This window comes from Hypanus sabinus, chromosome 4 (genome assembly GCF_030144855.1).
Source record: "Hypanus sabinus isolate sHypSab1 chromosome 4, sHypSab1.hap1, whole genome shotgun sequence".
NCBI lineage: Eukaryota > Metazoa > Chordata > Chondrichthyes > Myliobatiformes > Dasyatidae > Hypanus > Hypanus sabinus.
Genome location: NC_082709.1, coordinates 57,408,426 through 57,430,976, shown reverse-complemented (window position 1 = coordinate 57,430,976; position 22,551 = coordinate 57,408,426). Strand labels below are relative to the sequence as shown.

Here is a 22,551-nt window from a genome sequence, read left to right as displayed (position 1 = left end):
ATTCTAGTTTGTATAATATACATCTTGTTATAAATCTAATATATAAACTACCACTTCCCCAAACACCAATCACTCTTAATAAAAAAAATATAGATCAGCCCATTGCAAGAACCTCATCTTTCACCTGTTTTACCTCAACACTCTGTCAGAGGAGGATGAATACATATATAGTTTGCACTACAAACAAACCAAGATAATCCTTGTGCAAGTAATACCAAAAATCTTAAAGGCCATTGAGTTGCTCCGGATTTCAAATCTGGATGTACTAAAATGATTGAGACTGTTTGAGACAAGGCAGTGGGAAATTGCCTGTGGTTTAGAAATAGCACATCTTTTTCATAACTAAGAGTGACTGATTTAATATGATAGAATGCAGTAGCATATATACATCAATGATAACATCAAGGAAAATTTTCTGATTTTTAAACTCCATATTTTTAGCACTTTGGTAATTCACCTCTAAGAATCTGCAAGAGATATTTTGTTAGCCACTCACTTCCATCACAATGTGGCGACCCATTTCCTGGCACATCCGAACCGGCTCACAATTAGAAAGCCTACGGGGGTTTGCGAGCACAGAGCTTTGGAGCCTCTGCGTGGCGCAGGTTGAGGGAGGCTTAAAAGTGAGGCTGAGGATTTCGAATAAAGTTTTTTTCCTTCGACTGCAGTTACCGACTCCGTGTCGTAATTTTAGTGCTGCGTGTAGCACACCGCTACAACAATATGTTTTCAAAGTCAGAACATGCTCCACCATGCAAAGTTAAAAACAAAATGTCATCAGACTGCTTACATTTTCCCTGCTATTGAGCAAGATCCTAGCTGATCTTTTATTTGGTACCACTTTCCTGCACTAACTGCATACTTCTTAATATCTAATAATCCGTAATCTGTCTTGAAAATACTTGGTAACTGAGCTTTCTAAACTCTACTAGGTAGATAACTTTTTCTTAGCTCTGTCCTTACATTGAGATTGTGCACCCCAGGGTTCTAAACATCCCACTACCGGAGAAGAAAATTCCAACTCTACAAGAAATCAACTGCACTGTTCCTATAAGTTCCAACTTTTAAAAAATCATAATCCACTACATGATACAGTACTAACTTCCCCACAAAGCTTAAACTGAAGCAATATTATGCTAAGTATTCAAAATCCTGACCTCTGAAATACACGTAACCATCTACCCACTTAGGTTCATCATGGGGAACAAAATGATCCAGATGAGCTAGCAAATATTTGCTCCATAATCAACACCACAAAATCAGATTGCCTGATCATTATCAGAATGTTACACGTAAATGACCAATTGCATTTCCACAACAGTAATTACACACTATTTTACATTCTATTAAGAACTTTGGAGCAGGCGTAGTCAATAATAAGATGTTGTATTAATGCAAGGCTTTTCCTCTTTGGCGAAGATATTTTGGGACCAAAGCCACAATTTCACAAATTTCTGAACAGCATAGAACGTCCAGGTTTTGGTTACTTGTTTTAATCAAGTTGGTTACAATCAGTAATAAAGGTTGTGCATGTTCAGGAACTAACCTCAATGCCATGACTGAAATAAAAGGATAAAATGCCATAGTTCACACTTTATTAAAATTAAGTATTACAGCACTAGAGTTATACTGGTTGGAAAACCAGAGGTCTGAATAATTTCTCATTCCAATGTAGCTTTTTATTAAATGCAGAATCTAGAATAAAAAAAATCCAGCATAGACCAGGACCATTTTAAAAACCAATTCGGATCTCTCTGGCCTTACGTACATCTGCCATGTTTACCCAATCTAGACTAAGTGTCTTCAGATGCATTCTCAGCTGCCATCTGAAATTGGAAAGATATCTTCTCCATTCAAAGACACATAAAACTTATCAACAACTCATAAGACAATTATAAGAAAAGCTTTTGCCCACATAACCCAATAATACATCATCCAGGTTGAGACATGAACTGCTGAGGGAAAATGCAACAGCCGTCCCCTGTGGGACCAGTTACTACCTCCAGAGGAAGAAAGAAAATGAGGAATGCAATTTACAAGAGGAAATAAGCAAGAGTACAGGCTAAATATAGGGAAAACATTTTCTCAAATACAAAAACTGCTGCTATGCAACCTAGAAAAAAAAGTAATTTTTCAAATGCAAATCAGAATCTGAAGTTATTAAAGGGAAACTTCTCAAGAGGTTAGCCACATTGAAGGTTAAAGGATAGAAGCACAAATAATAAATTCCAAAATCAGAGGCACATTAACTTCAACCCAATGGAAATATTCAAACCAAACTAAATTTCTATCTGGTCTACTTCTATCTTGTTAATAAATAAAGGGAATTGTTAGAGTCAGAATACTACAGCACAGAAAAAGGTCACACAACCTACCTAATCCGAAGCAACCCAATATTCTGCCTTGTCCCATCCACCAGCACCTGGACAATATCCAAGTCCCCTCATCCATGTGTCTATACAAACTTATCTTCAATGTTACAATTCAGAAATCAGGTTTATTATCACAGGCATCTGACATGAAATTTGTTAACTTAGCAGCAGCAGTTCAATGCAATACATAATACAGATGAGAAAAAATAATCAATAGTAAGTAAATTACAGTATATGTATCTGAATAGATTTAAAAATGTGCAAAAAACTCAGAAATACTGTATATTAAAGAAAGTGAAGTAGTATCAAAGGGTTCAATGACCATTTAGGAATCAGATGGCAGAGGGGAAGAAGCTGTTCCTGAATCATTGAGTGTGTGCCTTCGGGCTTCTGTACCTCCCACCTGATGGTAATAGTGAGAAAGGGGCATGCCCTGGATGCTGGAGGTCCTTAATAATGGAGCTGTCTTTCTGAAACACTGCTCCCTGAAGATGTCCTGGGTACTTTGTAGTCTAGTACCCAAGATGGAGCTGACTAGATTTATAACCTTCTGCAGCTTCTTTTGGTCCTGTGCAGTAGCCCCCCCACCATACCAGACAGTGATGCAGTCTGTCAGAATGCTCTCCACAGTACATCTATAGATGGACCCATGTCCACCACTTACGCCGTCAGCTTGTCCCACACTTAAACCACCCTCTGAGTGAAGAAGTTCCTTCTTGAATATTTCACCTCACAGTCTATTCCTACAGCCTCTAGTTCTAGTCTCATCCATCTTCAGAAGGAAAACATCCTACATACATTTACCATATATATCCCTCATAATTTTGTATACCGCCAAGATTTCACCTCATTCTCCTGCATTCAAGGGAATAAAGTGCAAAATTATTCAACCGTAACTCAGGTCCTCAAGTCCTAGCAACATCCTGATAAATTGTCAAGTTTATTAAAATGTTTCCTGTAGATAGGTGAAGAGAACTACAAGCAATACTCTAAACTTGGCCTCACTGATGCCTTGTACAACTTCAACATTTCCCAATACATGTAGTCTGTGTCCTCATTGTAAAAGCATAGGCAGACCCCAACTAGCTGCGACACCAGTTTTAATGAATTAAGGATTTGTATTCCCAGGTACCTCAGTTCCAATGCACTCCTCAGTGCCCTATTGTTCATTGTGTAAATCCTACACTGGTTTGTCCTCCCAAAGTGCAACACCTCACACTTGTCTGCATTAAATTCCATCTTATATTTTTCAGCCCATTTTCTCAGCTGGTCAAGATCACACAGCAAGCTTTGATAATCTTCCCTGGTGTCCCCTAGACCCAAGCACTGATCCCTGCATCATACATTAGTCACAGGCCTCCATTCAGAGAGACAATCCCATCTACCACCACTCTTTTGCTACTCCGGTTAAGCCAAAGTTGAATCCAACTGACCACATATTAATAAAATATATAGAATTTCTTTTCCTTATAGATTTTAGAATGATATAAATACTACATTCCCACTAAAGATTTATGATAATGCTGGAGGAAAGAAAGTCCACAATCTACTCCTGAATAAAGTCCAGTGATTCTTGGTAAAAAGTATTTGTAAGCATCACCTTGGGCTAGATTGTGATTAGCCCTGCCAGTAACTTGCTAAGCACAACTTTCAAGAACAAAACAAAACTACTCTGACTCGCAATTGAAAAACTGGACCTCAGTTTGAGGCCATGACTTCAACCGAGTAAGGAAAAAAATTAACATTGACAATATTAAGAAAATAACTTGAGCACAACATTAAAATTATTTTCAAAGTAAACTATGCACCACCTATTAAATAATGCAACCCAAGCTTAATATCTGAAGAATAAATTGACAAAAAATTGTTCTAGTTATTTGAGCAATCATGACAATGAACACTGCAAATATTAGATCACCCACACCCCCACAAAGCCAAAACAGTTCCAAAACTCTTGGATCTGTAGTTAGCAGAATTGAGCCTCTAGCCTAAGTGCACAGCCAATTGAAGTGTTTCTTGTTCCAAGCAACAACCCCAAGGACCAGATGTAAATTGGAATCACTTTTTCTGGATGTGTAACAGATGTTTGACATTATTGTACATATTCAATAGATTTGTGACTCGCAAATTGTGACCAAAGACAGTCGCTTCCAGGGCTGCCAAAGATACACACCCCATACCATTTCCTACCACAGTTATTCCAACAATTACGACTGCATTTGGAGTTGTGCAGTTGTCTAATTTAAGTAGCATATTTGCAGTGACCTCATCCAATCAACTGAGACAAGCCCCTCTGTGGTGTCAGAAAGGCAGAGCTCACTCTGTCATTGGCTTTCAGTGGAAGGGTGTGCAAAAAGATGGGCATTAGCACCCCCAAAGAATGGTCAATGATATCCATTGATTCCTGATAAAGAGTATTTGTAAATATCACTTCAACCACCATTGTCTTTGGAACTGCCCCTCAGTTCTGTGTGTGTGTGTGTGTGTGTGTGTGTGTGTGTGTGTGTGTGTGTGTGTGTGGGGGTGGGGGGGGGAATATAAAAAGGGCAATTTGTTGCCCTTCAGTGAAATGAGAGGAGTGCCTCTTGTATTCCTGCCACTGCCTGTAAGGAGTTTACGTTTTCCCTGTGACCGCATGGTTTTCCTCTGGGTGACTGTTTCCTCCCACAGTTGGTAGGTTAATTGTCATTACAAACTGTCCCGTAATTAGGTTAGGGTTAAATCAGGGGTTCACGGGCAGCATGGGTTCGATGAGCCAGAAGGGCCTATTTCCACGCATGCTGCATCTCAATAAATAAAATTGTTCCGTAGAAAAAAAAGCCTCTGCCTGAGTGGGGGAGGGATGGAAAAAAAGGAAATCACACATCTGTGGTCCAGGAAGTGAAGAAATATTTGTCCACGTGAGGGAGACGCGAGCCGGGAAAATTCTGTCCCTCTGTACCCCAGGGAGTGGAGGTGAGGAATCCCTTGCCTCTCAATGGCCCAGAGGGGTGGGGCTAGACAATCTCCGGCCCGCAGTAATTGGAGACAGCTCAGTGATGCAAGGATAGGACAATCCTCTGCCCCGCAGCAGGGGGAAAAGTAGTATCCCTATTCCTCAGATGTGTACGAGGGGAAACTGATAATTTAGCAGCCAGAAAACTAGAATCACTGTCCCGTCAGAGTTTGGAATGGTGGGGGGGGGGGGGGGAAGAGAAGAGATGGGAGTGAGAAAGAAAGAGAAATATTTCTCATTGCCGGAGAGAAGGGGGTGGTGCTGGAGGAAAACAAATCCCTATTGTGCAGGAAACTAGGAAAGAAGAAATCTGTTCCTCAGTGATTGCGGGAACGGAATCCTCTCAACCTGGAAAGAGATGGAACTTAGGCCCCAAGCGACTGGAGAGAGTTCGGTGACCGGGGAGGAAGGTGGAAATCTTTGTCCCTCAGTGGCATGGTCTCCGTCTGTCAGTGGCTCGGGATCTCGGACCCTCAACTGGCCCAAGGAAGCGGGGGGGGGGGGGAATGTTGGGAGGGAGATGAAATATCTGTGGTGTCCGGCAGCGGACCGGGGACGGTGAGTCTCTCTCGGTGAGCCGGGAGAGAGGCCGCAGTCTCCGTCTCTCGGTGGCCCACGTAGGGAGGGAGAGGTGTCACTACATCGCGGCCTGGAAGAAATATCGGTGTCCGACGTCCGGAGGGTCTCCGTGCCACAGCCGCCAAGGGCCGGTAAATCTGTGCCACGGTGACCCATGGATTGGCTTTTGGGTGGGGTGGGATGTGTGGCTTGCCACAGACACATCCCCATTGCCATTGCCACCCGCACCCCCCATACCGCCAAACGGCGGCCACCCTCTTTCCTGCCACTCACCGCCTGTCCTCTCGCCGCCGCCGCCGCCGCCTCGCGCTCCCCGGTCCAGTCCGCGCCGCGCCGCGCCGCGCGCTCCGGCCGTAGTGACTTATTGTGTGGCGGCACTTCCGGTCCGCCACCCCACCGCCACCAGCGCGCCCCCGCCCGGCCACGCCCCCTCCCCCCTTAAAACGGCAACACCGCGACGGCGGCGGCGATGGAAGGGTGGGGGCACAAGCGCTCGCAGGAAACGTCTGAGGCGTGACCACCACACTCTGGATTTACACATCAATGAAGAATGCGCTACAGTCTGGGGATGCTGGAACGTGGAAGAACGCGGCGGGTCGAGCTGCAATTCCCGAGCTATCTCATTTCAGATCGAGACTCTGCATCAAGATGCCTGAGAGAACAGAAATACTGTAGTTGGAGCGCAAGAGATTGGAAAGATAGGAAGGGTTGAGGGTATATCTGCGTGACTAAGTTGGTACCTGCAGACGGTGTCAACAAGTACCAGCACGCTTGCTGCGGCGGGAGGAACAGATCACGATAGGACTAAAAGCCACATTGGAGCAATAGGAAGAAAGCCATTGCTGAAGGTCTTCAGGCAATTGGATGCCAAGAGCAAGCAAAGTCCAGTGACAGGGCGGGGAATAGAGCAATTGCCAAACTTGAAATACATACAACATCGTCAAACCTCACTGAAACTATATTAATAGGGAACATTCAGTACATTAACCACAGCGATAAAACAGTATTTAAAAATTATTTAGGCTTCACTGCTCCAAGACACAAGAGTCCATCAGATACTGATAAACATCATTTGAACTTTCAATATCTATTCCAAATGGTTTTGGCAATCAACAGAAAAAAGCTGTCAGAAATTTTAACCTTGTGATTCCGTTGAACCAATGATAACAATATTTAACAATAAACTGCTGGAGTACATAACTGTTAGTTAATCATTAACCTAGAATTGATTAAATCCAGCAAGGGAATTATGCAAATGCAAAGAGAAAGGAAAATCAGAATCAGGTTTATATCACCAGCATGTGTCATAAAATTTGTTAACTTAGCAACAGCAGTTCAATGCAATACGTAATACAGAAGAAAAAGTTAAAATAAGTGTGTGTGTGTATATATATAGATTAAATTCTACTAAGAATGAAACTAGCTAACACCACCCATTATATGCATCAAGGTCTTTCGTTATCAATGATTCTACATAAGAAATATAGAAGTGAAGTGGAGAAAAATCAGATTCTTCTTTTACTACTGTGATTCTACTGTGATCATTTCTGTATGTAGACATTTTCACCCAGATTCTTTCTTCAAACTGATGTTAATATTCTGATTCCACAAGGATAGCAGGAATTATGTGATGCCAGGTTTCTTGTAATAGGTATCAATGCAACATGTATTCTACATAAATGTCTCTTTAAGTATATCCTAGGGAGAGAGCCCGCACTGTCAGAAAGAGAATCTGCACACAGAGACAGGACCACTGGAACTGTGACCCCCCCCCCACCCCAACCCTTCAAGGCAGTGACTTAATGAGCAATTGGTGATGGGCAATAAACGATGGCCCTGTGAGTAATGCCTCAGATCCTCAAAACAAAAGGCCAGCTCTGAGATTAGTGCCACTTTTCTTTCCCCACTGCTCGCCAGATAATTCCTCATTTATTTAATTCCATCTTGCATGTTTCTTTTTTGAGAATCTGCTTCCACCATACTTTCAGTCCATTGATTCCACTCTCCTCTCAGTTCAATTAAAATCTGTCTGTCTATACACAGGCAAAATTGAAGGGTTAAATGCAGGCGCATTAAATTACAGGAAAAACCATCAATGGTCTAACACCACAATCTGTATGAACAACTGAAGTCCAGTGAGAACAGAAGAAAACCACTTTGCCTCTCCATCACTTGTGCTTGGGGTGCTTGTGCCTGTTTGTGAATCCCTTCATAAATTAAGAAAGATTAAATTAGCTTTATTTATCACATGTACATTGAAACAGACGGTGAAAATGCTTCAATTGCATCAACGACCAACACAGTCTGAGGAATTGCTGGCAAGTGTCACCACACCTCCAGTGCCAACAAGGCATCCCCACAACTCACTAACCCTGGCTGGTACATCTTTGGAGTGTGCGAGGAAACTGGAGCACCCGGATGAAATACACATGGCCGTGGGGAGAACGTACAAACTCCTTGCGGACAATGGCAGGAATCGAACCCGGGTCATTGGTGCTGTAAAGCAGTACACTAACTGCTGTGCGATGGTGCTGCCCCCAACTCCTCCAGTTATTACATAGTCTTGACACAATGAGGCTTTTGTCCAATATCAAAGAGGCTCAAGGAGAACAAACTCTGATGGACAGGCTAAATATACATATAGCTCTTTCAGCACACATACTCTTGTTCACACCCTCTTCCTTGGATCTGACCCCTCACATTCTCTCACCTTCCTCTTTCAATCTGCCTTCCCCATCCCCCATTGCATTTCATACCTTCCGCTCTTTACTTGCTCTCTTTACCTCATCCTTTTCATTCACTCTTGTGTCTTCTCTACTCTCCCAACCCTTCCTTATTCCACCTGCTTTTCCGCACCCACTTCTCTCTGCCCCTACTATCTCCTAATCGCACATTTGCCTTCCAATTGCTGTTAGTACCTGCATTTAGATGCTTCTGCATTGTAAAACTGCAAAGGGATGGCTGGTGAAGCAGAAGGTCAAAACGGAAGCAGAATTACTGCAGAAAATTGCAAGGTTATTCATTTTGGGCAGAAGTGCAAAAAAACACTATGTTGCAAATCAGAGAAACCAGTGAATATACTGTAGCTGTCCGGAGGGATCTACACTCAGCCAGAATTGTTATCACAGCTGCTCAGTTATCTCCAGATATAACCTCTCCCCCCCCCCCTCCACCCCCACCACATACTCTAGAGCAGGGGTTCCCAACTTCTTCATGCCATGGACCAATACCATTAAGCAAGGGGTCCATGAACCCCAGGTTGCAAACCCCTGTTCTAGAGCAATTACCATCAAACTCATGGTGAAAACCAACAATTGAACTGGCATCAATTTCCTTCGCATCGGACAATCCCAGACTTTGCACATACTATTTATGGACTGTCTGGCTTTTAAATTATAGCTCTTGTTCTAAACTACAGATTCTGTAAAAAAAATTAATAAATCACTTTTAACTCGAGAGTGAATTCAGAAATCAGGGGTGCAAAGTGACTTGGAGTCCTAGTGCAGGACTTCCTAAAGATAACAATGCAATGTTAGCATTCACTTCAAGAGACTGGAATATAAAAGCAAGGATGTAATGCTGAAGTTTTAAAAAGGCATTAACAACACCACACTTGGGAGTATTGTGAACAGTTTTTGGCCCTTCATCTAAGAAAGGATGGAGAAGATCCAGAGGAAGTTCTCTAGAATTATGGGAATGAAAGGGTTAACACATGAGGAGCATTTGATGACCCTGGGCCTGTACTTACTGGAGTTTAGAAGAATGAGGAGGGGGGCATCTCATTAAAACCTATCAAATGTTGAAAGGCCTAGATATAGTGCACATGAAGAGGATGTTTCTGTTCCTGTGTTTGTAGTCAATATCTTGATGGACGTAATTCTATCTTTTAGATTCCAATGGATATTAGACATATTTGTGTAACACCTTCTATTTTTACACTTTGCATCAAGTTATCAGGTGAATCTATGCTCAACTCTTTCATAATATGTGGTACCCAGGCTGTTCTCAGTTCCCCAGCTTGGTCTAGACATACCCTCCAATAGAATCTCTACTTCTGCTTAAGGTCTCCAGATAGAAAGGTCAACATTCGAGTTCGATTTCATTCTATGTATCTACCCATGTCTTTTTAAATGATATACTTTGACAGCAACCCCCCCCCCCCCCGGACTTCCAGCTTCTCACTAACGGTTGTGCCATCACAAAGAAGGTGAAGGTGTGATAGTGCCTCTACTTTCTTAGAGGTTTCAGTACAGTAGATCATCATGTCATCCAAAAATCTGACTAACTTCTACAGATGCACAATTTGGACGGTTGCATCACATCTGATATGGAACTACCAATGCCCAGGTATGGAAGTCTACAGAAAGTGGTGGATACAGCCCAGTCCATCATGGACAAAGCCCTCCACACCTCTATGCACAATTACAAGGAGTGTTGCCACAAGAAAGTATCCATCATCAAGGACCCCTACTATCCAGGGTATACTCTCTCCTTGCTTCTACCATTGACAAGAGGGACAGAGAAGCCTTACGTCCCACACCACCTGGTTCAAGAACAGTTAGTACCCTCCAACTATCAGGCTCCTGAACCAGCATGGATAACTTCATTCGCCTCAACTCTGAACTGATTCCACAACCCACATACTCACTTTCAAGGACTCTACAATTCAGGTTCTCAGCATTATTTATTTATTTGCACAATTTGTCTTATTTTGGACATGAATTGTTTGTTAGTCCTTGTTTATGTAAACTTTTTCCATAAAATCTATTGCATTTATTTTCCTGTAAATACCTGCAAGAAACTGAGTCTCTGAGTAGTTTATGATGACTTACATACTTTGATAATAAATTCAATGAAATCAATAAATTTTATTGATTTCAATGAAGTCAATAAAATCCTTGACTTGTCTCTGGATTCTTGGTGGACCACCAACTTCCTTCTGGTTTTCAACAGTAACTGTAGGAAATCTAGATGCCAATGTTGCAGATGTTAAGACACCATGAGTTCAGTCACTCCATTCACTGCAATCATGTTTGGCATGTCTACACGCTTATTTACATATTTCTTCAACTACTTAAATATACTTACTCATTCACAAACATTCCACCTCTTAACAGTTTCGATAGACAGTAAACCTGAGAGCATGGTTCAGCTAGCTGTCAAAGTGTTTTCCCAGACTGGGCTTGTCACTTTCAGTGGGAAGGTACTAAGCTGTGTAGGTTTCACCAGTCAGGAGCTGGATTCCAGGATCTGTACCAGGTGTGGATGTGGGCCCCTAGCCATTCACTGAAACATCAGCAAGATATGAGAGATTCCACAACAAAGGTTTTGTTGACAGAGCTATCAGGCAGCAGTTAACAAGCCACTCACTAACACCCAGTCTGGGTTTCACCAGGACCTTGTGGCTCCAGAACATACTATAGGCTGGCTCCAAACAGGCAGTAAAGAGCTGAATTCCTGAACCAAGTGAGAATGTCTGTTCCAGGCAGCAAACACAGAATTCAAGCAGGTGCAACTTCAAAGAGTTCAAGAAGCCAATAGAAATGATGCAGAATATCTCCACTGGCTTATACCTGGAGTCATAGTTTAACACAAAGGGAGTTGATAATCATTTTTGGGCAATCATCCCAGTCTCTCAATATTGCTGCTGAAGTTTCTTGAGGCAGCACCCGACTTGACTATCTTCAGCTGGTTCATATTGCCTGAAGTGGAGATGTTCCCTGGCATTGGATTCCTCAGCCAGTGAAGACACCCAAGGCCAAAGACAAGGTGAACTGAATAACTGATTGTGACCGGGTAATAGGTGAGGTGAAGTGAGGCTGGAGAGTGATATGGCAACTGTTTTCACCACAGGATTCATAGCCTTTGATCTGCTCCTCTAGCCACAGTATGTGGTTAGAGATGGACAACCAAGTTTCCAATTGTGGGCACTGTCCAGTGCATCATCCTCACAAGATCAGATCAGGCTGCAGCCACTGCCTAGTCTTGTTTGATGCTGACAGTGAGATGTCTCCCACTGTGCTGCCGGCACTTGGTGGATCGCAGCCTCCTTGGGAAATTGCCAAGTGGTGGGAAACCCTGGCCCATGACTGTTCAGAGTGGAGGAAGAGGTGTGGCATTATCAACGCCTGCTCCCGAGAGCAGCCAAGTGAAAAAGGCGGGTAATGGGAGTGCTCCTCCCCCCACGTCACCCACCCACCCGTTCCACCTCATCCCACCTACCCATTCCACCTCCTCACACATCACCCACCCTATTCCACCTCCTCCCACGTCACCCACCCACCCATTCCACCTCCCCCCGCGTCACCCACCCAACCGTTCCACCTCCCCCCGCGTCACCCACCCACCCAACTATTCCACCTCCTCCCACGTCACCCACCCACCCATTCCACCTCCCCCCACATCACCCACCCTATTCCACCTCCCCCCACATCACCCAACCATTCCACCTCCTCACACGTCACCCACCCTATTCCACCTCCCCCGCGTCACACACCCACCCATTCCACCTCCTCCCGCATCACCCACCCACCCAACTATTCCACCTCCTCCCACGTCACCCACCCACCTATTCCACCTCCCCCCACATCACCCACCCTATTCCACCTCCCCCGCGTCACCCACCCTATTCCACCTCCTCCCACGTCACCCACCCACCCATTCCACCTCCCCCACATCACCCACCGACCCAGTCCACCTCCCCCACGTCACCCACCCACCCTATTCCACATCCCACCATATACCCATTCCACCTCCCCCCACGTCACCCACCCTATTCCACATCCCCCCATATACCCATTCCACCTCCCCCCACGTCACCCACCCACCCAACTATTCCACCTCCTCCCGCGTCAGCCACACACCCATTCCACCTCCCCCACGTCACCCACCCACCCTATTCCACCTCCTCCCACATCACCCACCGACCCAGTCCACCTCCCCCACGTCACCCACCCACCCTATTCCACATCCCCCCATATACCCATTCCACCTCCCCCCACGTCACCCACCCACCCTATTCCACATCCCCCCATATACCCATTCCACCTCCCCCCACGTCACCCACCCACCCTATTCCACCTCCCCCCGCGTCACCCACCCAACCATTCCACCTCCTCCCGTGTCACCCACCCACCCATTCCACGTCTCCCACCCATTCCACCTCCCCCCACATCTCCCACCCACTCTATTCCACCTCCTCCCACATCACCCACCCATTCCACCTCCCCCACATCACCCACCCACCTATTCCACCTCCCCCCACATCACCCACCCTATTCCACCTCCCCCGCGTCACCCACCCTATTCCACCTCCTCCCACGTCACCCACCCACCCATTCCACCTCCCCCGCGTCACCCACCCAACCATTCCACCTCCCCCCACGTCACCCACCCACCCTATTCCACCTCCTCCCACATCACCCACCGACCCAGTCCACCTCCCCCACGTCACCCACCCACCCTATTCCACATCCCCCCATATACCCATTCCACCTCCCCTGTCACCCACCCACCCTATTCCACATCCCCCCATATACCCATTCCACCTCCCCCCACGTCACCCACCCACCCTATTCCACCTCCTCCCACATCACCCACCGACCCAGTCCACCTCCCCCATGTCACCCACCCACCCTATTCCACATCCCCCCATATACCCATTCCACCTCCCCCCACGTCACCCACCCACCCTATTCCACATCCCCCCATATACCCATTCCACCTCCCCTGTCACCCACCCACCCTATTCCACATCCCCCCATATACCCATTCCACCTCCCCCCACGTCACCCACCCACCCTATTCCACCTCCTCCCACATCACCCACCGACCCAGTCCACCTCCCCCATGTCACCCACCCACCCTATTCCACATCCCCCCATATACCCATTCCACCTCCCCCCACGTCACCCACCCACCCTATTCCACATCCCCCCATATACCCATTCCACCTCCCCCCACGTCACCCACCCACCCTATTCCACCTACCCCTGCGTCACCCACCCAACCATTCCACCTCCTCCCGTGTCACCCACCCACCCATTCCACCTCCCCCCACGTCTCCCACCCATTCCACCTCCCCCCACATCTCCCACCCACTCTATTCCACCTCCTCCCACATCACCCACCCATTCCACCTCCCCCACATCACCCACCCACCTATTCCACCTCCCCCCACATCACCCACCCTATTCCACCTCCCCCGCGTCACCCACCCTATTCCACCTCCTCCCACGTCACCCACCCACCCATTCCACCTCCCCCGCGTCACCCACCCACCCATTCCACCTCCTCCCGCGTCACCCACCCATTCCACCTCCCCCACATCACCCACCCACCTATTCCACCTCCTCCCACGTCACCCACCCACCCATTCCACCTCCCCCGCGTCACCCACCCAACCATTCCACCTCCTCCCGTGTCACCCACCCACCCATTCCACGTCTCCCACCCATTCCACCTCCCCCCACATCTCCCACCCACTCTATTCCACCTCCTCCCACATCACCCACCCATTCCACCTCCCCCACATCACCCACCCACCTATTCCACCTCCCCCCACATCACCCACCCTATTCCACCTCCCCCGCGTCACCCACCCTATTCCACCTCCTCCCACGTCACCCACCCACCCATTCCACCTCCCCCGCGTCACCCACCCAACCATTCCACCTCCCCCCACGTCACCCACCCACCCTATTCCACCTCCTCCCACATCACCCACCGACCCAGTCCACCTCCCCCACGTCACCCACCCACCCTATTCCACATCCCCCCATATACCCATTCCACCTCCCCTGTCACCCACCCACCCTATTCCACATCCCCCCATATACCCATTCCACCTCCCCCCACGTCACCCACCCACCCTATTCCACCTCCTCCCACATCACCCACCGACCCAGTCCACCTCCCCCATGTCACCCACCCACCCTATTCCACATCCCCCCATATACCCATTCCACCTCCCCCCACGTCACCCACCCACCCTATTCCACATCCCCCCATATACCCATTCCACCTCCCCCACGTCACCCACCCACCCTATTCCACCTCCTCCCACATCACCCACCGACCCAGTCCACCTCCCCCACGTCACCCACCCACCCTATTCCACATCCCCCCATATACCCATTCCACCTCCCCCCACGTCACCCACCCACCCTATTCCACATCCCCCCATATACCCATTCCACCTCCCCCCACGTCACCCACCCACCCTATTCCACCTACCCCTGCGTCACCCACCCAACCATTCCACCTCCTCCCGTGTCACCCACCCACCCATTCCACCTCCCCCCACGTCTCCCACCCATTCCACCTCCCCCCACATCTCCCACCCACTCTATTCCACCTCCTCCCACATCACCCACCCATTCCACCTCCCCCACATCACCCACCCACCTATTCCACCTCCCCCCACATCACCCACCCTATTCCACCTCCCCCGCGTCACCCACCCTATTCCACCTCCTCCCACGTCACCCACCCACCCATTCCACCTCCCCCGCGTCACCCACCCACCCATTCCACCTCCTCCCGCGTCACCCACCCACCCAACTATTCCACCTCCTCCCACGTCACCCACCCACCCATTCCACCTCCCCCCATGTCACCCACCCACCCAACTATTCCACCTCCTCCCGCGTCACCAACACATCCATTCCACCTCCTCCCACCCACCCTATTCCACCTCCCCCCGCATCACCCACCCAACCATTCCACCTCCTCCCGTGTCACCCACCCACCCATTCCACCTCCCCCCACGTCTCCCACCCATTCCACCTCCCCCCACATCTCCCACCCACTCTATTCCACCTCCTCCCACATCACCCACCCATTCCACCTCCCCCACGTCACCCACCCACCTATTCCACCTCCCCCCACATCACCCACCCTATTCCACCTCCCCCGCGTCACCCACCCTATTCCACCTCCTCCCACGTCACCCACCCACCCATTCCACCTCCCCCACGTCACCCACCCACCCTATTCCAACTCCCCCCATATACCCATTCCATCTCCCCGCACGTCACCCACCCACCTATTCCACCTCCCCCCACATCACCCACCCTATTCCACCTCCCCCACGTCACCCACCCACCCTATTCCACCTCCTCCCACATCACCCACCGACCCAGTCCACCTCCCCCACGTCACCCACCCACCCTATTCCACATCCCCCCATATACCCATTCCACCTCCCCCGTCACCCACCCACCCTATTCCACATCCCCCCATATACCCATTCCACCTCCCCCCACGTCACCCACCCACCCTATTCCACCTCCTCCCACATCACCCACCGACCCAGTCCACCTCCCCCATGTCACCCACCCACCCTATTCCACATCCCCCCATATACCCATTCCACCTCCCCCCACGTCACCCACCCACCCTATTCCACATCCCCCCATATACCCATTCCACCTCCCCCCACGTCACCCACCCACCCAACTATTCCACCTCCTCCTGCGTCACCCACACACCCATTCCACCTCCCCCACGTCACCCACCCACCCTATTCCACCTCCTCCCACATCACCCACCGACCCAGTCCACCTCCCCCACGTCACCCACCCACCCTATTCCACATCCCCCCATATACCCATTCCACCTCCCCCCACGTCACCCACCCACCCAACTATTCCACCTCCTCCCGCGTCACCCACACACCCATTCCACCTCCTCCCACCCACCCTATTCCACCTCCCCCCGTGTCACCCACCCACCCATTCCACCTCCCCCCACGTCTCCCACCCATTCCACCTCCCCCATCTCCCACCCACTCTATTCCACCTCCTCCCACATCACCCACCCATTCCACCTCCCCCCCGTCACCCACCCACCCTATTCCACCTCCCCCCATATACCCATTCCATCTCCCCGCACGTCACCCACCCAACTATTCCACCTCCCGCGTCACCCACCGACCCATTCCACCTCCCCCCACATCACCCACCCTATTCCACCTCCCCCCACCTACCCATTCCACCTCCCCCCACCTACCCACCGACCCATTCCACCTCCCCCATGTCACCCACCCATTCCACCTCCCCCACGTCACCCACCCAACCATTCCACCTCCTCCCGCGTCACCCACCCACCCATTCCACCTCCTCCCGCGTCACCCACCCACCCAACTATTCCACCTCCTCCCACGTCACCCACCCACCCATTCCACCTCCCCCCATGTCACCCACCCACCCAACTATTCCACCTCCTCCCGCGTCACCAACACATCCATTCCACCTCCTCCCACCCACCCTATTCCACCTCCCCCCGCATCACCCACCCAACCATTCCACCTCCTCCCGTGTCACCCACCCACCCATTCCACCTCCCCCCACGTCTCCCACCCATTCCACCTCCCCCCACATCTCCCACCCACTCTATTCCACCTCCTCCCACATCACCCACCCATTCCACCTCCCCCACGTCACCCACCCACCTATTCCACCTCCCCCCACATCACCCACCCTATTCCACCTCCCCCGCGTCACCCACCCTATTCCACCTCCTCCCACATCACCCACCGACCCAGTCCACCTCCCCCACGTCACCCACCCACCCTATTCCACATCCCCCCATATACCCATTCCACCTCCCCCCACGTCACCCACCCACCCTATTCCACATCCCCCCATATACCCATTCCACCTCCCCCCACGTCACCCACCCACCCATTCCACCTCCTCCCGCGTCACCCACCCACCCAACTATTCCACCTCCTCCCACGTCACCCACCCACCCATTCCACCTCCCCCCCACATCACCCACCCACCCTATTCCACCTCCCCCCATGTCACCCACCCACCCGACTATTCCACCTCCTCCCGCGTCACCCACCAACCCATTCCACCCCCACATCACCCACCCATTCCACCTCCCCCACCCTATTCCACCTCCCCCCACCTACCCATTCCACCTCCTCCGTCACCCACCCACCCTATTCCACCTCCACCACGTCACCTACCCACCCTATTCCACCTCCCCCCACATCACCCACCCACCCTATTCCACCTCCCCCACGTCACCCACCCCACATCACCCACCCACCCATTCCACCTCCTCCCACGTCACCCACCCACCCAACTACTCCACCTCCTCCCACGTCCCCCACCCACCCAACTACTCCACCTCCTCCCACATCACCCACCCAACTATTCCACCTCCTCCCACGTCACCCACCCACCCATTCCACCTCCCCCCACATCACCCACCCAACTACTCCACCTCCTCCCACGTCCCCCACCCAACTATTCCACCTCCTCCCACGTCACCCACCCACCCATTCCACCTCCTCCCACATCACCCACCCAACTATTCCACCTAACACCTCCTGCCACTCCTGTGGCCGGATTTGCAGATACCACATTGGCCTCACGCGACACTCCTGAATGCCAACACCCAGGTCCTTTACTTATTTATTTGGAGATGCAACATGATATCCGGCCCTTCCAGCCCAATGACACCCTGGTAACTAATTAACCTACTGACCCATACATCTTTGGAATGTGGGAGTGGGAGGAAACTGGAGCAGCTGGAAGAAACCTGCGTGGTCATGGGGACAGGATACAAACTCATTACAGACAGCAGAGGAACTGCATTCTGGTCCCTGGCGCTGTAATAGTGTCACACTACTGTGCCGCCCCAAGTTATCTTTAATTCAAATACTATCCTGACTTGGAACTACAGCACACTGATTGAAACAGAATTCCCTGCCCAACAAACTTCCAACAGCAAGTCAAGGCAGAAATTCATCCTCAACTTCTCAGGAACGAACACAAATGATCAACAATGCCTGTACGTCATTAATAAAACACGTGGAACGGAGTCACAAATCTCCTTAATTCCCACTCACCACTGCAAAATGATGTAGAGATTGCAGTGGACTGGGATTCCGGACACCCTCACCAACATGAACCCAAAGCTGCCTACGGATGGTTCTGGGTAATGGATGTGCAATGTCTCCTATGACCTGGTTACTAGCTGGCTCTCTTCAGAGCAATCTTGCTCCTAATGATCTGATGCATCTCTGATTATGAGACATCTGGAATGAACACACTACTCTCCCCAGAATTAAAAGCAGCAGAGAATCTGATTCTTGTGACAGAAACCATAATATCCCCTTCCCCATGACATTAGCCTCCCTCATCTGCCCCACTCCTAGACCTGCGCAAGATTCACCCTAGTGCACAGTTTTGGATCTTCCAACATGCACAGCCACAGCTTTGCAAAAACAAAAAGACATAGTTTTAAGATCAGAGGGAGGAGTTTTAAAGAGCATCAGTGAGTTACAAAGAGTCTGGAATGCACTGCTGTAGGGGGTGGAGGAATCAGATACAACACTATATTTCAGAAGCATTGAGGCAGGTACTGACATAGGCAAGGCATAAAAGGTTAAGTGTAGAATGGAAAGAGGGTCATCATAAACACAGTGGGCCGATGGGCCTATTTCTGTGCTGTACAACTCTTTAGACTGTAATTTTACAGGTAGCATTAGGATGATAACAGCCGTATCCACACAAACTCTCCCTTGTGCACCTTTCAGAGGGAGATGAAAACAACAGCTGCAGATGACAAGTTTTATTCAGATGGGACAATGACTAATTTAAATAAGGTAATTGCATATACTGGGAATCCAGGAAAAATACTGATAACATTTTATATGTCAGGTAACATCTGGGAAGAAAGAAACAGTTAATGTTCCAGATCCAAGCTGATTTAAACACATGCCTGGCATATCAATTTTGACATCAATCACTCCAAACCTGACCTGCTCAAGTTGAAGTTTGAGGAAGATGAAATACAATTTGAAACAGCCAAGTATTTGTTAATCCCCATTTCCATATTAAATTTTTTCAGAGTTCAATTTGTGATGATCCAGAATCCCGTTGTTTGAACCCAGATGTGGATGCTTTGTTCTCCGAATTGCTTTAAGTATCACCAATTTTCACTCTCCACCAATCTGTTTTTGGGCTCCTGGGGGGGGGGTGAGGGGGAGAAGGGAGGGCTAAATAAAATTCTCCCCAGATATTTCAAGCTTCAGAGCTCTCTCATACCTTTAACAATCTAAGGTGCAGTCCCCATCAGTAACAGCGTCTGGAAACAGACCATTTTAAGTATGAATGACCTCCCTTGTGCAATAGCGCCAAACTCCCAGCACACTGCTTTCATTTGATGATCAAAGAGCTTCTTTCTCAACAGCAGGACAATTGGGATGAATCACGCCTACGTGAACTGCAGACTTTTAGTGGGAAACTGAGTCACTTTTTGACACACCTGGCCGCAGCAGAAACCATTCTAAATGCTCAGGACAGCATTTGAACATGAATGACGAGACAAACACATTTGGCTTGTGAAGTCACTAATCTAATTGCAAGTTATGAAAGTTAGAAATATTTCTAAACAGTTTCATTCGTTATCCTTCAGAACAACAAAACCTTCAGAGTTAAAACATTTAAATATATTATGCCTATTTTAAATAATTATAAGGCTGGCTTTTTCCAGTAACAAGTTGAACTTCTGTCCTTCAGTATCTTCTTTCTAAATTTAACTTGAGACTGGCACGAAAACTCTCCCACCCCAACCCTTCCGTTACCCACTCTCTTTTTAGTATCTCCTCCTAACTCGATTTCATTTCCTCTTTAAGCCAGAAAACCAATTTTATCACCTTGCAGATAATTATAAACACAAGAAATTCTGCAGAAACTGAAAATCCAAAGCATCAACTCAGCCCGGAAAGTCGACAGTTTTCATTTCCGTAGATGCTGCCTGGCCTGCTGAGTTCTTCCAGCATTTTGTGCGTGTTAGTTGCAGATAATTGTTTTCAAGATTTTGCTCGTGCCTAACGGACTGCCAGCGCAAACTTCTGCAAATGACTGTAATTGAGCAGCAATTAGTTCCAGATCACGATCGAAACAAGCCTTTTAAAAAAATTGGGAGCATTCGGCTCAGTATTCATGCCCATGCTACTCACTGGCGACTCAGTGGTCATAGAAAGAACTACATCGACAACTGTGTCGGTGAAATTTAAAACTGCAAATACTGTAAAACTAAAATACAAACAGAAAATGCAGTAAACACTCAGCACATCAGGCCGTATCTGTAGGATTGAGGGTACTTCCATCATTTTTGTTTTAATTTTGCATTTGCGGCACTCCATTGGAATTGGAATTTGGTTCAAAATGATCCGCCTGGTCTAAACCCGTTTACAGCCCGCCGTGCCTAGGTTAATCTCTTTCGCTAAATCATCCCCTATCATCCTTACATTCCGACTAATCCAATTCCATCTTCCTCAGACCATCGAATCAATCAACACCTTTAATCATTAATTAGGACAAGTGCAAGCCTCATCAACAATATAGACCAGAAGTTTATACAACCAGAGCCAGAAAAGACTGCAGATGCTGAAATCTAGAGTTTAAAAAAAAGCACTGCTGGAAGATGAAAATATTTTCTGATTTTCAAAGTGCCCACTATTCTCCTCCCTGGCTTAGTCTTTGAATGCACTTCACAATCACAACAGGTTGGAACATTGTCCACAATTTTCTAATCTCTCTCTAATCCATTTCAGGTGCCAAGAGACAGAGAGTGGGGATTCAAATGATGTCATATACATAATTATTGTTGTGAGCATACTCAATAAAATCAGTAATGGAATGAAAGTCTATGCTGACTGACTGCTCAACCAGTCTGCGAAAGATGGCAAACTGCGAATAAAGCAATGAACATGTATTGGTGAGTTTTTTTTCATCGAAAGGATGATTCCTGAATGAAGAAATTTGGAAGGCTTTCATTAAAATATTGCTATATCTTTCTTTAACAATTTCTGGACAAAAACCATTAAATCCTACCTATATTTAGTTGCATATTTTTGCTGTTGCCTCTTTCTTTGTGGGTACCTGGTTTCCCCCCACGTCCCAAAGACAAGTAAGTTGGAAAGTTAAACAAAGACTATGAATTTTCCCTCATGTAGGTAGATGGTATAATTGATGAGAATGTGGGGAAATTACATTGCTTGGAACATTAAAGAGGCAAAAGGATTGCTCAGTGAGTCTAAATAAACTCAATGGCCTCCTGTGTGATAAAGAAATCTGGAATGTTAACTTATCTGTCAAGTTCATTCCTTTTTTTTTGCTTTTATCTCTGGAAATTTATGTGTTTCATCAGGACAGGAATGAAGCCCAAGCAAATCTGCCACTTCCTGACGTAATTGCCTGTACAAGATCTTCAATCACCCAGGCTCTTACCATATTTGAAAAAACTTCTGATGTTGATATCCTGTTGTCCTGACGCACCCTCCTTTCCTTCTAAGATCTTATCCTACCCTATGTAAAAATATCCCAATTTAGGTTCACCCATCAGCTCACTCATCTTTGTTTTTAGTAGATAGCCCAATTTGATTCTACTAGCCTACTCAATCCTGATGAATTCTAACATCCTACACAATGCTCCTCTCATTTTGACTCCCAAGGATCTATAATAATGCTTTCCAAATGGCATTTCTGTGTACTTATGAAATGCCTTTAAGGTAGTAAAGTGTCCTAAGCTGCTTCATAGTTGTGTTATTGAAAAAAGACTGGAAATGAACCACCATGG

At 48.0% G+C, this 22,551-nt stretch overlaps 1 protein-coding gene across 4 annotated transcripts in view; it reads right to left on the bottom strand.

Annotated features, from left to right (window-relative positions):
• The window catches only part of LOC132392788 (ras-associated and pleckstrin homology domains-containing protein 1-like), a 194,990-nt gene extending 188,132 nt beyond the window's left edge, over nt 1–6,858 (bottom strand). For 3 of the 4 annotated variants that reach the window (XM_059967139.1, XM_059967143.1, XM_059967144.1), the window contains exon 1: nt 6,220–6,326. The gene's annotated coding sequence lies outside the window, so the exon portion shown is untranslated. Of the gene's footprint in view, nt 1–6,219; nt 6,327–6,686 lie in introns of those variants that run through there. The other variant, XM_059967141.1, reaches the window with a different exon arrangement.
• Nucleotides 6,859–22,551: the final 15,693 nt, after the last annotated feature.